The sequence below is a fragment of the Anopheles moucheti genome, chromosome 3 (assembly GCF_943734755.1).
Source record: "Anopheles moucheti chromosome 3, idAnoMoucSN_F20_07, whole genome shotgun sequence".
Taxonomy (NCBI): Eukaryota; Metazoa; Arthropoda; class Insecta; order Diptera; family Culicidae; genus Anopheles; species Anopheles moucheti.
The window spans coordinates 33,014,079-33,033,568 of NC_069141.1; positions in this window are offsets into that span (position 1 = coordinate 33,014,079).

Here is a 19,490-nt window from a genome sequence, read left to right on the forward strand (position 1 = left end):
GTTTTATTCTAATATTCCACAATTCTCAACAAAAACTGTAACAAATCTCTACTCTATCTCTAAAGTTATACTACATACACATACCGCGTAGTATAAAAAGATCTACCGGATTTGTTTTGCTTGATTTGGAGAAAGCCTTCGGCATTGTCTGGCATCGTGGCTTAATATTTTAACTCATTAGCTTCAACTTCCGTCCGAAAGACATACTACCCTGGCGGCACAATTGTACGAATAGGCTAGCTGTCAAACAGATCAGCCTATGCTTCCCGTATGTAGATATGTGCGTGGTCGCGAGCGTGCCTGTCACCCAGCTCATCTTCGTATCTTTGTCTTGAGTTTCTTTGTACCTTGCGTTGTTTGGCTACAGGTTTCACTCTACGTTGTAGTAGTTGCAGTTTGTGAAAAGTTTATCAAAGAGAGCAGAACAACTGACAAACGATTGTGCAACGAATATGCACCTGCAAGTAAGTACTTATTTCATGTATTGGCTGGAACTGTTGAAAAAAAACACAGTTTCTATTCTATAAAGACACAGTTTCTATGTATCATAACTACATTTCCAGATGGCACAGGGCACAGGGAGCTCCACAGCAGGAACCAGCAGCAACCGTAGGAAGACGATTTCGGCACACGGACAAACATCGAGGACGAGGACAATGCAATACTGGAAGTAGATGATCATTCCGGTGGGCATCATCATCATCATCATCATCCTACGTTCGTCGTGATAGAATGTTCCGATCGTGTGTTGCAGTTTCGGTCAGAATGCCTGACTAGAATTATTTTAAAGATTGTGCGGATATGTATTGTGATATGAAAACATTGTAATGAAATAAAATAATCAACGAAACAAACGAAAACAAATTATTTTCATTAATATTTAATAACCTTGAGAAATAATAATTATTATGAACCTTGGGGGAAGCATCAGAGCTGTCAATCTGAATTGTACGAATAGATCTTCTTCTTCGTACCCCTAATCGTACAATTGCAATTGCCCTAACCGGTGCACTATCAGTACAATTGTGCTGCCAGGGTACTGTTTCATTCCTTCCTAACAAATCGTAGTTGCAAAGTTCACTTGAAATTATCCGCATCTGACCATTTCATCCCCCCTGCCGGTTTACTCAAGGGAAGCGTTTTGTCCCCTGTTCTTTTTACGTCAGACTCAGAATATATTTACGTCAGACATCCCTAAAATGAAGTCTGCTAAATATTTTGCTTTTGCCGATAATTTTGCGATGAGCTCCTCTGCTAATCTTCCAGGACCAATTACTAGAAACCTTAATCAAGGCATTAAAAAATATGTCGCTTACTGCAAAACTTGGAAAAAATAAACGACGATAAAACGGAGGCAATATATTTCACATGTTGCACTAGTTCGAATAAAATACCGAATCGTAATATAATGATTAACCACTCGAATATTGCATGGAGCAACTATGTAACTTATTTAGCAGTTACATTGGATAAAAGATTAACTTTTAAAAATCACATCGACAAAAAAATCACCAGTGGAGAAAAATCTGTACCTATCTAGTCCCTTTATTGTTTCATGAATAGGAATTCAAAACTCAACTTGAGAAACCAATTGCTGCTATATAAAGCCATAATAAGGCCCGATCATTCTTTATGCCAGCCCGGTCTGGTCCAAATGTGCAAAATCCCACATTGCAAGACTGCAAATATTCCGAAACAAATGTTTGAAACGCATTTTAAACCTACCACCATGGCATAGTACAACAGATATACATAGGAAAACAAACTTACAATTTATATCCGAGTACCTCAATATAACATTCGACAAATATGTTGCAAAATGTAATACGCACCCAAATAGGGATAGCATTATAGATATAAGGACAAACTAGGTTATAAGATAAGTTAGCTTTCCATGAACTGTGTTACATAAAATAGCTAGGTTACGATAGATATTTAACTAGGTTACAATAATAGAAAAAAGGATACCAGGGTTTTTTAGAATTTTTCCCAACGGTGTAATTTTCATTCTATTAAACATGAAGATATTATTCCAAATGCCACCGAGCAAACTAGTTGTGCAAACAATATTGTGTTAAGGTTTCAAAAAAGAATACCAGTATCAATCCAAATTATGAAATGTCAAGCTAAATGTGAATTATTGAACAATAAAAACAACAACAACAACCAAAAAACCATCTCTAAAGTTATATACGAATACGATCAATACTTAAAAACACTTAGATGATCTTACAGTACATACTTATAGTTTCAGTACAGTTCAAGCATTAAATCTAATGAATCCGATTATCAATGTCTTCGAATTGTGGGAATCTTTTGTTAACTGCATCAAGCATAAGCCACTTCAACTCACACAATGACTTTCCAAGGCGCTTTCATCCAGTAAACGATTGCAGTTATTTTAATTTTAACTTTTATCCAACTTCACTAACCCCTAACCGCATCGCACGGTGGCAACACTAACGGATGCAAACTTCTTCTACTGCCAGCCAGGGGCACTTCTTCACCATACCAGGGGGGCCAAGCGCGTTGTGAGCAATGCGGAACAAACTCCGAGGAACAGACAAACACTGCGACGCAACAAACAAAAAAAAACGATCCATTTTGCCATGGCTCGATAGAAGAGACAATCGTTTTGCTGTCCGCATGCGACCGGCCCCTCATCAGCAGCAAAGGAGCAACTTCCCCAACAAGCGTTCGGGTAGGAAAAAAGTTTCTTATTTCCCGATTTTCCGGACCTAATCTGCCAACGCAATGGCGGCGGCGGCTCACCGTCTCAACGAGATAAAGACCAAGAAAAAGTGCCGCGTCTTATGACATTTCAGGAAAAACCATCCGATGACTAGCCTGATTAAAGTACGCCCCTATTGCTTTTCCGATCCGCAGCACTACTGTGTGCACGACGATTTTCCACGTGTCCAACCGTTTGACCGTTTTTCTGCGCTGCTGTTGCCCCTAATCGGTGGAATGTTCTTAAATGTGGAAAGCTTGTGGGAAGAGAGGGTGACACGCCGATACCAGGAGAACGCAAACATGGATTGGAATCTTTATTTAATTTGTGATCCGAAGCGAGGCAAATAGGATAAACATTTAGAAAACAATCGTTACGCGGAGCTACGGCTTGGAGATATTTAGATATTTATGGCGGGTGTGATCGAGCTCGATGTCTGAATGTCTTTGGGGCGCTGCTTTGGTGATGGTGGTGGTGCTCAAGCATTAGGACATAAAACAGCGACCAGGCAAATGCCAACATCTGATCAGATCAATCGAAACAAACGAGCTGGTATTTGATTTTATGGATGTTGTTACAAATTTCTTGTCCCCTGGGTTTTTATGAACGTAAAATGGGGGATTATCGATTCAGGTTCAATAAGAGGTGTTTAAGAATAGCTTTATTCAGGTAGGTCTTTAATGTTTATTTTAACATTTTTCTTAAACAATTTTCGTGGAGTTTATGATCAATTTTAAAATTAGTTATATTTACTCTTTTACGTAAATAACCTGAAATTACAGAACAAATTACTTTAATAATTAGTCTGAAAGATAAGCATCGCTTTTCGCGGACGTAATATGTCGGAATGTTTGCATCAGCTGTTCGGCGATGTTTGCACTGGATTACGAACCCGAAACCCAACATAACTAACAGCGAGATTAACCGAGCTGGCAGAGACCCATTTCCTCCACAAATCAACCGTAAGCTGAGGGAAAACCTCAACACCCATGGCGGATTGTTTTTGCGCTGGGACTCTTGAATAATGTACCACCAAGACAGCGGTCGGCTTTGCAAGAAAAAGAGATCTTATTTAAAGTGCACAGCCAGCCAGCCAGCCAGCCAAGAAGCTAACCCACACCAGGGAACGGCGTACTACGGTGTGTCTCATTAGCACCGTTGCATGCGTACGATGTGCGCAAAACGCCACAAGACTACGTACAATTGTGCTGCAACCGAACACCCCGCCGGTACGCTCGCGTCGCTTTCGTCACTTTCGACGAAGAAGTGCCCGTGAAAATGGTTCGCGAAACAAATTAAACCCAATCCAGCGGGTAATCGTTCATTATCACACCATCGTTCGCATCGCATCGGTGCAGTCTGCGCAGGCCGTACCGGGCAGAAATGGTGTGAAATCCCTCGAGTAACCGACCTCCCCCCCCATTTCCGTATCACCCTGTTTGGGGGCTTCCTGTCATTCGTTTGCATCCAATCTGATGCACGGATGCAGCATCGGGCAAGTCGACGTGCAGAGTCGAGTATTTGTGTCATCTTTGACCGGACGGATTTACATCAACGCACGCGGCCGGCCGCGTGCAGTGAGTGGTTAATTAGATAATTTATCTTAATTTATATGCGTGATGGCACAACCACCCCGCTAGAGCCCTCCACAATCCGCTACCTTTCGTTGCAATGGCGGATGGTGTCGGTGTCATCACTGCTTTCAAATTAGGACTCGCCGAACAGTTCTGTGGATGAGAATTTCTCCTAAAAAAAATACCTTCAGATCGAAAACAGAATTCGAAAGCAGAATCCAACTTCATCACTGCATGTCCTACATTACTTATGTGCTAAAGAATTCCTCTTAATATTCTTGCGCAACATAAAAACAGGTGAAACATGTTGACTTCAATTGCGAAACTCGTTGCGCCGCATAAAACAACGCACAAATCAAAGATCACAAGACACGCTGCAAAAAAACGCTAGCGATCACAAATAAAAACCTACCATTTTGCAGGTTTTGAATCTATTCGGTTGGTGCCCAGCAATTTTCTAAACCCCGGCACACAAATCTCAACCGAAAAAAACAAGGAGAACAAGACCGGCAAACAAGGGTTCCGAACAGCGCGCCGGCCGGACCATGGGAAATATTTCAAGAATTCGTCGGGTTGGCCAGGGTTAGGCACTGGTCCGTGGTGCACACGTAACGCTCCAACACCACGACAAGAAGGTCACCTACCTCGGGCATTAGGAACGGTTCCTTCTGGTTTCGGTTGAGCAACGGTCACACTACACCGCGGTGGTTCACCACTTCTAGACAACAACGCAAAAAAAAATGTAGCAAGCGAAGAAAGAATTTTTAATGCAAAGGTAATAACTAACGGTGGAGCGAGAAGAAAAAAAATCATGCTGCATGACATGAAACAATCGCAATTATTGGTCGATGCAAAAAAAATACTTTCAAAGTACGCTTAAAGCCTGCAAAATTTGAAACACAGAAAATGTTGAATATAAAATACAAATATGGAAATATTTAAAATGTGCAACATTACCATGGTCGCCCTTATGCAAACATGTTGCCCTGAAATAATTAAGCAATTTACTAGCTTATGCAGTCAGATCTCGTACTCCCGCGGGGTCTAACAACCGCTTCAAACAATGCTTCATTTTTTATCACCACGCTTACAACAATAGCAACAATAAAATGATGCCTCACTCGCCTAACCATAATGAAGATGCTGCACGGAATTCATCTCACATTGGCATGTGTGTCGACTTCTCGCGCATTATCGTGCTGGTGACGACTGTGGCGTGATAAGCTACCACTACTATCACCACCATGCAACAAACGATGCTCGCCATTCCCATTGTGTGATCATTGTTTCACTGTGCTCGATGACGTACAGACATTCTTTGGCTTCAGTGCCGCATTCAGTGTGCAGCTCGTGCAATGTATTCGAACGTATTTTTATATTGAGAAATTAAATATGAAGTTACGTCCGGATTGTATCGCAACAATGGAGCCTTTTCCATGGCGAAAGAATGGAATTTACATTTCAACCCTACAGAAACACGTGCACCATATTTGTTAGCACCTATTCGCTCATCGCCAGTAGTGGAAGGTGTGTAGCAGCATTACAATCGCACCGACACTTTAAGCTCACGGTTGCAGCTCATTACAAGCAGCTAATGAGCGATGGCGCGTAGATGCAAACTCATAAATCGTGCCAAGACAGAGAAACACCCGCGCAGGTCATCGGACAATCTATTCCACCCTCAAGAACAGCCCGAAGGGGATATGAACTCTACAACTCTCATGATTCTCATTCTCAAAGCGTGGCGAGAAGCTTTCGAGTGGCTGGCAAATTTGGAACGAGTTGGAGGAAGAAAAAACGCTTCACACGAGAGCTAGCACTTCCGGCTGTCATTAGTGACAAATGGTTAATTTGAGGTTACATTTTTGGGAAGTTTGGAAATTTTTTCCTCCCTTTTATGATCACATACATATTTATGTCGCTTTATGCTGCCTAACCTATGGACACCGATGACAACATCCGCGGAACAAAAGCGCTATTTGTAATTTTAATCACACAGCAGCTTAAAAGGTTATGTTGTTAAAGGGATTTGGGATCATTCCATTTCAGAAGTTGTTCATTAATTTTTAATCACTCTCACAACGATCCTTTGCCAAAGTGATGTTTAATGCAACGCGCTTTACTCCAAACATTTCGGATCAGTTGAGGGAAAACACTTTATTGGATCACCCACCAGGGAGTATATATAACACAGATCATCTTCGGCGCAGCATAATACCGGTTTCGGTTGAGTTTTCCCACGAGTGGCACTCAACCTCGGAGCCGCGAAGATATTGGGACCGAAAACGGGACGGGTTGATGCATATGGTTCTCTTTTTGGCGTTCCAATGCTCCACCATGACCAAACGCTCGTATTAACGCCTCATCATCACCCACTGCAACGGAAATGCTATGGCTATGCTGTGCACTCAGTTCCGTGGCCTTTGATTGCCAACGAAGGGTGGTGTGGGGGTTGTATGTTAGTGGAGCACATGCCAGTGGGCGTACAATATTGCCGGTGTTCACCGCCGGTATTTAAACACACAACAGCACAACAATTAACAATGACATTAGAAGACAACAATAAGCGTATCAACTGCACAAAGATTACCTCCACCAACCACCCACCCCCTTTTTGCTGTTTTGGCCGGCTGGGTGGTGCATAAATAGCAGCACACACACACACCACCCCCCAAAGTCGCTTCATGAAGTGATTATGCTCTATGGCTGGCCCGTGTAGGCGCGCGCGCGTATTACGCGACCGAAAGAGCCCGATGACAAATGACATTACTTTCACTCATTAGGTTTGCTAATGATGGTGTGCCCGCTAAGAACACACACAATACAGCGGTACAATATGTTGTGAGTGCCGTCGAAATGAAAGAGGAAAAACTGACACGGGAAAAAGGCATGATGAAAGTCATTTCCATAAGCGAAATCATTTCTCACTCTGTGCAGTGACATCAGTGAAGCTGGAGCGTACGAAATGAAGATAAGAGGAGCTTTATTTTGTTTTTGGTAAGCATGATAAACGACAATGGTTGATTGCGAGACGATGAAAAGCGTGATCATGTGTGTGATATGTTGAGAATATTCATAGTTCGTTAGGTTGCGTTTGTGTTTGACATTGTATTGGGTTTTTTGCCCCCTTTTTGTTCATCTCGAGTAAACTGGAAAACTCTTTTTTACAGTCGATTGTTTTTTAAAAAATGAATGCTTCTTTCATAATTTTATGCTTCAACTTGAAGTAAAATAAATAAAAATATATAGCTTCCGACGATGAATACCACTTGCGAGCAGCTATAAGCCTCAATAAATAATATATTTACCTGTCGGGTTTAAACATTCCAACCATTGAGAGCCATTACTACCATTGACATGATCGACATATGCTGTTCTTCCGGCGTCCTTCAACCGAAATACCAGCTAATGTTCCAATTGCAACCCGTCTGCTGCATCGAACACTTCGCTAATTGAATGCCGTGCAAGGAACAGCTGATTGATGGAAGGTTAATCCTGGCCTGTCGCTGTTACCAGCTCAGCAGAGGCTGGGACATTGAAATTGGAGCCCTAAACACACTCACCAACGCTACCAGCCACCACAACCAATTTGTGGCACAAATTCGCTTGCTGACACGTGGTGGATAAATAATTATGCTCCATCAATTTGTACGATCCGCACGCGGTCCGTAACTTTACATAGACCCGGCGACGGCGTTGGCCTAGCGTCCGTGGCGATTACAAATAAAGGTAGCACCAGGCACAAACATTACACTTTGATAAACTTTTCCATTCTCATCGGACCTTTACCTTTCATGTTTGCCGACACACCGGCACACGAATTCCTTTTTTTTTTTGTACCTCAAGGGACTGTGGCGCGACTTGAGCTTAAGCTTTCGTGGTGTTGCGCGTTAACAAGACACACCGGGCCGGCGGTGATGTTGTGATGAAAAAACTCCCCGTCTGTCTGACTTTAACATAGGCTTCGCATAGGTTTCCCCTTCGACAAAAAAAGAGACGGAAGGTCAGAACGGTGATTTGTCAAGCGAACTGTCGACGCAATTGCAATCGGATCAACGTCTGACAGTGAACCGACGGTAATTGTAGCGCTCGTGTGTTTTTTTTTTTGTTGAGCCCTCTCCCTCCGGGGCAATCAAACTGACTAGACACGGTTGAAGGTGTTTCGGTGTACTTATTCGCTCTAAAGTATACCACGGCAATTGTCACCTAGAGAAAGCCAAAATGGTAATGTCAAATTGGAACGGACAGTGGAATTTGCTAGCGCCAGCAATTATGCTTGTTAGTGCTATCTCGTTGGTATTCAAATAAGGGCAAAATATTCGCTTAGAAACAGAAAAAGTTGGCAGAACAGAAAAAAGGGTAACACTAAACAAACTTGATACACTCACTATTAAAGTACACCAGGATGATGCAATATGAACCTTACCTGCAAAGATAAAAGAAAGAAAACAAATTAGAAATAGTTGTGGGAAAAATGATTTAATTTAATTTAAAGAGCTAATAGTTAAAAGTCAAAAGAAATAAAAAAGTGTAAACCTTAAAAAAATAAACGAAAACAAAAGAAAACGAAAACGAAATTAAATGAATATAAAGAGCAAATAAATAAAAAAAATAAAGAAAATAAATGAATACAAAAGAAAATGATACGAAAACAAAACTGACATAAAATTAAGTATAAAACATATATAAACTAATCACATAAATAAACAACTAAATAGTCAAAACCTTAAAGATGTAAAAACAAAAACTAGAAGAAATAAGAAAATGTAACAGAAAAATAGGAAAAGCGGATAAACAACACAACAACATTTCAATTTCTATCAAGTTGGCTTCGGCACGAAATCACTATCCGTTACAATGATCGAATACACCACGATGGCCAATTCGTAAGCATCCTCTATAGCTTCCCAGCCTTCTCAGGGCCCTAGCCCTATCATCATCTCCGATTGGTTCGATTGATCTTTCATTTTTGCACGTACCGTCCCAGCCAAACCGCGTCACGTTATCGGGTTTGTTTGAACGCGTGTAGCACTCCAAAGAAACCTTCAAGTCGTCATCTGACTGGGGCTGGGCGCAAAACCGTCACCCATCCCTCCGCCTCCCCACCCAAAGGCGATAAACTGAGACCGCGGTGTGACAAATACTTACTCAAACGCGTCTACGCTGCTATTGATGCCCACCATCATCTTATCCACGTATCGATTGATGGGAAACCCTTTTCACCCGAAGGTTGTGCTCCGGAGTGGACAATGACAACGTGCTGCACCCCCCTTAACGGCCCCCGCCAGTTCCAACAGTCACCAGCCGTTTTTTTATCGATAGAACAACCGCAACATACGACAGCAAAATCACGTCAACAGCGTGACGCAGCTCGGTCACGCAGCTGGTTCCTCTTCGCGACTTCGCGCGGTACGCTTCGCAGCAGGTCGAATAATCGCGTCATACAGCAGTTTTGTTTTTGGCAGCACGAACTGAAATATATAGCTGTTTTGTTTTTGTCGCTCATGGAAACGTTACCACGCACCTATTCGGACGACCTATTTCATATTGATCGGTGCGCGTTTTTAAAGGCCGATATTAAACCCCGATTGGCCTAACAACAATCAACGGAAGCAGTCAGTTGGAAGGCAATAATAATTGATGATCGATGCACCCGATGCGATTATGTTTACGCACCCAACGAAGCTGTTTCTTCGAATTCAAACCATTTACAATTTTTTGCTTAATTGCATTTTGCATCAATAACAAACAAAACGATCAGTCAATAAATGGGGCAAGCGATGTATCGTTTGAAACGTTGAAATAGTATGCTTTACCTCTATGGCAATGGGAAGCAATTCCTGTAAGGACGAAAACGCGACCATACCGTCGCATAATTGCATACTGTTTTGATGGAATCGACAGGCACATTTCGCACTAGAGTTATGCATTTGCACCTACAAACCGGGTATAAACAATGCACACATTCCACTACTAATTTAAACGCTCGTATTTATCCATGCCGTTAATGGACACGCTACTACTAATCCACCTTAGAACTCCTGGGGGTTTTGGCATGGAAAGACAGCAAGGTAATAAATATTGATGAACGCCACGATACTAACGAGCACCATTTCTGTCCCCATTCGATCGATTTGATCGGCCTAAGAGAGCCGTCGATGGAACCAATTTAATTCCGGCCCAAGCAAGCAGTTAACGTGCACACACACGAACGAACGGTCGACCTGGTCGGATGTAATAAAGCGACCGAGAGCGAGCATCCGCACAACACACCCGACGTGATGCGCTTTTCCTCCAGGGAGCGTGTGTGATAGGAACGGTTTCGTAATTTATTGACTCGATGAGTTTCGTACTTTGGTGTTTAAATAAGTAATCAGATTTGGTGTGTGATGCCGACTGTGGAGTGGTGAAAGAATCGAGTGGAATCGCGTCTGTAATAAGGTGAATATAAACTGCTCGGAAAAAAGGGATGGATACAACACTAAGCGGTAAATGAAAATAAAGTGATTTTAATAAAAAATCATTATTTTAATGACAAAAACAAAAAAAGAAAAAGAATTGTGTTTTCTTTTGCAGTTCCACAAGTCTTAAGTGTGGTGCTTAATAGTGGAGTTTTTACAATTCAATTAACACCCCACATTATCAGCACATATATCAACTAATTGCTGTTTACTTACCACGAAAGAAAAAAAAACAACGCTACATTTAACATCGCAAACACGCTTAACTGTACTGTACAAAGTTCCATCAATTCTTCACATTGTCCTAACGGGGTCTTCTCACTTTTATAGTTTACCAAACTTACCGCACTCGCCAAAAACCTTCCCCCAAGTAACGGAAAACCAGCAACAGTTTTAGCAACGAAAGGGGAGAGAAAAAAAAAGAACCGTTTAGAGACTGACTGAGGAGCAAGAGGGCCCCCCAGATAAGGCTTTTCGCCGGAGAACTGGAAAATTGCTGGAGCTAAAGAAGATTAAAGACTTTCAAAACTGGCCCCTTCAGCCTGGGTGGCGCACAAGCGAGCGGACGGTTGTGGTGTTCGTGGTGTAAAGCCTTCGAGCGAAAAATAGCCTTCTGCACTGACTGCAGCACACGGGTCAGCTGCTGGTTGTGGAAAAACCTTCTCCCCCCCCACAAACACGTCACAGCGTCAGGTTTTTCCTTCCATCCGTTCTTTGCAACTGCAACTGTGCTTTTTTCCCCCTTCTTCACATCTACAACTGGGTCATGTCACTGTGACCGTTAAGCGATTGTAGGGAGACAGTATGCGCAGAGGGTGAGTGTTGAAATCGGGTTCGAAAGATTCTACCGGTACGACACACACGCCCCGTTGGTGCTGGAAAACCGGAGAAACATCACGGCACACTCAAGGCGACCCCTGTTTGACCTACTAACACATTGGTGGTTTGGGAGGCTTCTCTGCCGTGGAAGATGACACCACCGGCAGCAGCAGCAGCGATACAACCCGCATCGGCAGTCGAGCTAATCGACGTGGCAAAAGCAACCACCACACGTTCACGAGATTGTTTCTTCCTTTGCTCTTTAGCACATCTACTACTGGCCGTAATGATGGTGTTACGAACGGATCGGTGTGATATGACGGTACCATGTTAACACTGTTTTGCGAATATGTAAATCATTGCGAACACACACGCTATGCCTTTCACAGCTTCTTTTTTAAATCTTCTGACAGACAGCGAAAGAACAGGACGATTTTTCTTTAATCAATACCTTGAACTATATAAAGGGATGGACCGATGACCTTCACATTTGTGGTTTTCCGGGCTCCGTAGATCAACGTACAAGAGGCCGCATGCCGTGACCCAGAACCATTCCTACTGTTTGATATTTTTAGGTGAAAAATATTCTTATCTAACTTTCTAACACACATCGAAAGTCCTTTTCTAGATGCTATCTTCCCACTTGACCCTTTTCCATTGCTTGACCGATAAATGATGTGAAGTAGTCTGAAACGAGATTAGGCACATGCTGTAGGAGCAGTAGTTACATACTTTTGTGAAGATCCGAAAGCCCGATTGCAAGTGGCACCTAATGAAGCACAGAGCAAGCCAGGGGAATCTATTTTATGTAATTAAAAAATTAGAGATAAACCCCCACTTTTTGCCCATCTCCATTGAGCACGAAAAAATTACGATAAATATATTTCACGATACAAAAAAGCAACAAAAAAATGAGCCTATATCTATTGTTTGTTGTTTATTAATTAAAAGTCATCCAGTCTAATGTGGCCTAAATAACTATACCAAAACTCATAGTATACATGAAACCTTTTAAAGCGTGCTACGCAAGATTAATTTAACATTATACATACTTGTGTTAAGATCGACATAGTTATTTATGGAACAATATGAATTAACTATTTTTAATAGGGGGTCGTTCGAGCCAAATTCTGTAGAGCTAAACTCAGTAGTCAAAAATGGTCGTGTTCTTAAATACCTACTAGGAGCATGAAAGTTAATTTGTTCTAGAATGGACGGGGCGTCAGTTTTACCGCTGATAACCTTGTGTAGAAATAAGCACTGCGCCGTCATTCGTCTATGTTCGAGAGAGTCAAGTCCGAAAAGAAGACACCTAGCACGGTAACATGGATAACTTGCAACACGAGACCAAGACAAACGATAAAAAACCGATACGATATATCTAACTATTATCTCAAAATCATTGTTAAACCAGATTGGTGCCGTGACCAGGATCCGGAGCACCATATTGTTAAATCGCAAAAACTGTTTATAATTTCTGATCTTAATGATTCATTTAAGTTTACAACTTTGTTCTACCATTGCTAAATAATACAGCTTGGTATACCTTTCTTACAATTCTTAATCTTTTAAAGTGCTACAAACGAAATGAGAACAAACCCCGTACCAGGCACCAGGCAGCGTTTTTTTTCCGTGGTTTAGTCACACTTGGTTTTAACCGTCGCTAACGCAATGTTAAACCGGCACTGCAAATGCGTCTTGAACCCTACAAAGAACGGCAAACAAGAGCACAGTTCCAGATGGAATCAGACGGAATAAAGGAGCTTTTCCCTATGGCGGCCGTTCCTGGTTCGTTGAGTGCACCACCACCCCCCGGGTTCATAACCGAACCGGGGTTTGATGAACGAAGCGTGAGGTGTTTCGCGATTACTCATCGCCAAGCGGTGTGTGTGGTTTGCTTTATAATGATGATGATTAACTCTTGAGGAGCGGTTATTCAAGGCATTCCGACTTGGTCTCAGAGTCATAGGAATTATTTCCCTTTTTTGAGTTTATATATTTCCCTTAAGTACAAATGAATTTATTTAAAAAAAAAACAATAAAAAAGTTCTAGGCGAGTATCGATAGTTACTCGCCACTTATCTATCGATAAATTGCACATGTCGCTTACCAATTAGCCACGTCGTGTGCTGGACGAGTTGAAAAGTCGTCCCTTATCATTATCGCTTCGCAGCGACAACCAACTTCTCCATTGCACTCCTCCATAGCTGGTGTAATAACTTGTTCTCCGTTTCAACCGCGTTCATCCAGTGACGCATATGAGCGACTAGTTGGGGGCAATAAAATGAAAAGCAAAAACCATACCAACCTATACCAGAAAGCAAAAACTCCCACAAACTACCGGCCTTCCGCGGCGTGCGGCAGCACCAAACAGACCAATGAAAATATTGCTTGGTTTTTTGTTTTGTTTTTAGTTTACAATTTGTACATGTTTTCCTCTGTTTTTTTACTGTTCTTTCCGTTGGTACCACACAACGATGTCCGGTTTCCAGTTATGGGCGTAAAAGTTTAGCCCTTGTACGGCAGAAAACAGAAACATTCATGTATACGCGTCCCGCGGGACTTTGACCGGAGATATGATGGTGGTTCCATTTGGTTCCTCATCTTTATGCGATCAGATGGTAACGATGAAAAATGGTAGTTGTGTACATGATCTTTTTTTCTTCTTTTCCATCACCATAACCATAATTGCAATCACTTTCCTTCATCATCCTGCACGACAATCAATAACCAATCAGTGTCGTACAACCCGGGGCAGGGAAGATCCCCGACTAAACCATCCACCAGCCACAATGCGCTACTGCAACCATAATCCCACCAAAGTGTCATAAAGCCACGGGCGACACGAGCGACGAAATGAAGTTTTAATGACAATTTATGTTATTTCTTGGCTGGAAATTCCTGGGGTAGGCGCAACCTGCCCCCAAAAGCATACGGTACCGCGCGAACAGCTGACCCAGGTGTACGAACCTTCCCTGTCTGTGTGTGTGAGCCGGGGGTCAAGCATGGCATACCACATACACTGCGTACAGAGCAAACTGCCGCAAGAACTTAATTTCGTCTTGCTGGTTTTTGCAAGCTGGGAAAAATGTCGAACCGTGGCACGGTTTGGATTGTGGCCAAAAGAAAGGCCCCGTAGTAATAGAGTGGAATTATGTAATGAAGATTTGTAACAGACTCATCCGAAATTGATTATGTTACGTGCGGATGTGTGTAGTTAGCTTTTTAATGGTGCTCTCCATTTAATGGACAATGGTGATTGAGTAAAATTAAATTTTGGGTAATAATCATTCTGAAATGGGTGAAAATATTCCTCGCAATGGTTCAAGAATAAAAATATTCCTCGCTAGATAACAGGTGGGCCTTGTTTGGCGATAATTGTTTGGCCTAACACATTTATCGTGTTAGTAGATTTAAATGCGTATTTTTTGTTTGTTTGTACCAACCTTGAAACGCGTTCTGTCAAAATTTGACAGCACTCGGACAATAATTTAGTAGGCTAGAGCATTTTGTGTGACGCAACTTTTGCCAAGCCCAAACGAGATGGTTACAGAAGAAAACATTTAAAAAAAATACGAAATTATTAAAAGCAACCGTAATGTGAAGTTTATCGAGATAGCGAACACCCTAAAGATGTCTAAGGAACGTGTTAGACATATCGTTCACGAGTATTTGGATATGAGAAAGTTCTGTGCAAAATGGCTGCCGCGCGAGCTTACATTTGAACAAAATCAACAACGAGTTGATGATTCGGAGCAGTGTTTGGAGCTGTTTAAGCGAAATAAATCCGAGTTTTTACGTCGATATGTGTCCACGGATGATTCTTGGCTTCTTCACTTCACTCCAAAGTCCAATAGACAGTCATCCGAGTGGACAGGACGCGATGAACCTGCTCCAAAGCGGGGGAAAACGCAACAATCAGCTAGCAAGGTTATGGCGTCAGTTTTTTGGGATTCGCAAGGAATAATCTTCATCGATTACCTTGAGAAAGAAAAGACCATCAATTGCGACTACTATATCAAATTATTGGAGCATTTGGAGGACGAAATCGCCAAAAAACGGCCACATTTTAAGAAAAAAAAGTTTTGTTCATCAAGACAACGCACCGCGCCACAAATCAGTGAAATCAATGGCAAAAATTCATGAATTAGGCCACGAAATGCTTCGCCACCCACCGTATTTCGTAGATCTGGTTCCCAGTGACTAATTCCTTTTCTCAGATCTTAAAAGGATGTACTCTGAGAACAAATTTTCCTCGGATGAAGAGGTGATCGCCGAAACAAAGGCCTTTTTTGAGGCAAATGACAATGATGCTACTACAAAATTAGTAACCAAAAATTGAAAACCGGCTATAATCGTTGTAACACCCTTGAAGAAATGTATGTTGAATAAAAAAAATAATAATAAATAAAAATAAAATAAAATAAATAATAATAAATAAGTAAAAAAACGTGTTTTACTGTCTTAGGCCAAACAATTATCAGCATATTATACCTGTTGTAGTATAATAAAAGCCAGAAAAATTACAGGATACCAAACGAATGCAACAATACAAGCTGCAATGTAACTCATGCCTAAAGGAAGGCTCAAATAAAACCCCTACAACGTCATCAGACTTCTAAGTTCCGACTAAAAAGTACATCAACAATCGCATATCATCATGCATCACTGCAACCACACAGCAAACACAAGTCAGTAGAAATTCATCTTAGAATCCTCCTCAAACACCATTATGCTTCTGGCTCTCGTTGCATTTAAATACTCATACGTCCGACGTTCTCGTGCAAACAGCTGCCATTATCAGCTGATAGTCAGTAAAAGTGTGCGTTCTTGGCGTATCAAGAAGCTGCCCGATTGCGTCGATTTCGTTGACCTTTCGCTTGGGCGAAAGCGACTTTCAAGACACACCACACTACGCTTCAAACAAAGATGCTGAATTTTCTTTATTTACTTTCAGCGATACTGTAAAAGAAGGTTAACAGAGATTGCGAACTGCACCGCCCTATCGGTTGTGGTACAGTGGACAATATGGAATGTAACAAATTATTACGCAATTTCTCTGATGTGTTTCTTCAACAACAAAAAGGTTATTTCCATTTCAAATACCTTACCGGAAGGTAAAACATAACATAAACCTTCTTCCAGTACATTTGCCCCTCGTTGACACTGATGACTAATGAAAGACGAGGGCTTCATACACCTTCGTATAGAAGGTGAAGGTTTATTCGTTTGAACCGGTCTGGAAGCCGATAAAGTCATTTCGCGTGACATTGTCAAGAGCGTTCCAAAATGTTTGATGTGTTAATTACGTGTTTCGGAGTATAAAGACCTCTTGTATGACACATTTTCCGAAATGGAAGCAAAATATTTAACCTTAATATTACCAGCAAAGCAGGAAAACATGCCTGTCAATATCTTGCGGACCACAGAAACCAATCAACGGCCACCGAACATAAGATAACATAAACAGATTTTCCGCCCTTTTGCTGCCCCAGCTAATAATTACCATGATTTTTTTTATGCATTTCCTGACTGACTGGTTGAGTAAACCAATTTCTATTTCTGGTCTTAATCTCATTACCTTGTTATGACCGTGGGTACGCCACCCTCTGGCGTTTCGTAACCGACATCCAGACACACACGAATAAAAAAAAGAATATGGTAACGCTATTTATTCAACTTTTCCTTGCACTGAATACTAAACACGGTGAAGAGATCCTTGCTGGTGAGAAAAAAAGCACCCTGTTCCTTCCTCTGATTTTCACACTCTCCAAAAAAAATGTTGGATTGGAGGAGAATATTAGACGAAACCCATCGGACCGTAATTAGCGTAATCACTTGAGATAAATATTTACCAGAGCTGCTTAATGAAAAAGTACCAAAATTATTACTACATTTCACGCACGAATAAATGGGTCGTGGATTAAGCTAGACTTAGTGATATAACTTAATAAAGTTAATCTGAATTATTATTGCAGACACATCAACCCCATAATCCCCACCGTCTTCCCCTGATTGTCTCCATTTTAATGTCCTTGCCACAAATTGCCATTACTCTTAATCCCAACTCACTGCCGTATCATTCGATGGAACAGTGCAATAATAAACCATCTCCTAATTATGGCCACTGCCCAACCGAGTTCAACGTTTCACATGTCTTTCTTTCTCGAACACGCAACGAACACATCCCAACGGCAGAACATAAACCCTCTCGTGGCGCGTTTCGTTCGACCGGATCACAAGCCATTCGCCGGACAGGGGGTGATTTCTTTCCGTGGACTATATGGTTGTCCAGACAAGGTTTGTTGCGAAAAGAAAAAAAAAAGATCAGCTGCCTGGGCTTTTGGTCGCTCGGTGTGTATGTGAAAAGAAATTTATACACGATCTTGATCTCGCGTCTACGTCGAAGTCCTTCTGTGGAAAGTTGTCCCATCCTATATATGAAGGCGCGTAAATTCCGCAGTCACATTGAAACCCCCACTGAGTGCGTTCCAATCGAAGAGTAATGACTTCTGTCATGTTTCCGTTGTACAAAGCGCACACACATTGCAACGGTGCTACATGCATTTTTGTGTGTGTATTTATCCCTTCCCTTCGATGTAGTTGTTGAAGGGCCATTAAGGGGTAGAGGGAATAAAGTATTACCTTTCTTGTATTGAAAACATTACAACAAGTTTGATGAAATTTAGCACAAAATTGTTGTATAATTACAACCCAATCAAAAACCCTCTTTTCTCGGCAATAAAGTCTTACTTGGACATTTTTTTTATAATACTTTCACCGTCTGAATGTCACCTCCATTGCAGGGTCCGTGTGTTGCCTTATCAACCCGTTCGATTCGCACAAGCCTTAAGATTATCCATTTGCCACCGTACCATCTCCAGTGCCTTGCAGCACAACTTCACAAACCTTCGACCAAAAACGCCAACTGATCTTATCAGCGACTGGACACATAAAAGTAAGTAAGCACAAACAATTCAACTGGAAGCGCGTTTTCACTTTCGCACACTGGTCCATGGGCCACAGCACGCTTTTATCGCGAAATGATGCTTTATGTCTCGGTGGTTGGTCCAACTGATAACGCTGTTTAGGTGGGAGGCCTGTATAGAGGGTGTTCAAATACACGCAAAATAACGCAGCAACCCAACACATTTGATATTTCCCATTTGCCTTCCAAATTTTGGATTTTATGCTACTTTTCAAACCACTATAGTCTGCAATCGGGTGTTGGAACATTCTAACGAGCTTCAACATTTAAATAATAAAGCTCCGATCGTTAACATTCTGCTACGGCGTTCGAGATTGTGCCAACTGGAATAACTGGTTCTGCTGTGGATCGTTCCCCCCACCAGTTAACCTGTTCTCAAACATCATACCGATATCGATCAGGTCCAGGTGCGTCTAGAACGCCTGGAAGAGTGGGAAATTTCGAATTGGTACAATAAAAACGGTTAAAATTCAACGGCTGGTTTGGTATGATTTTGTTGCAAAAAAAAAACACTCGACCCTGAGTTGAATAATGAAATGGTCAAGATAAGAAAGAATTTTGAACGGTTTGTTTGGCTAAAGGTGTGGTGTGGAATTCAAGTGGAAGTAAGGCGTGTTGTGAAAAAAATTGAAGCATATTTAAACAAAAATTAAACTACTAACATATTAATTTGTATAGAAAACCATTGGTAAGCGAGATACAATAAGCTAAAAATTAAATGGAAAATAATGTCAAATGCTTCACAATTGAGCTACATTTTTGTTTATTCCCATTTCTTACTTACGCAAGCATCATTTTATCTACCTTGTGAAAATAAAAATATTTGCTTTACTTTTTAATTTAATTTACGTGACATTTACGCGTGAGAAATGTCACTGGTTTTGGTGAACGAAGTGCTTCGAGGCGAAAGCATCGTA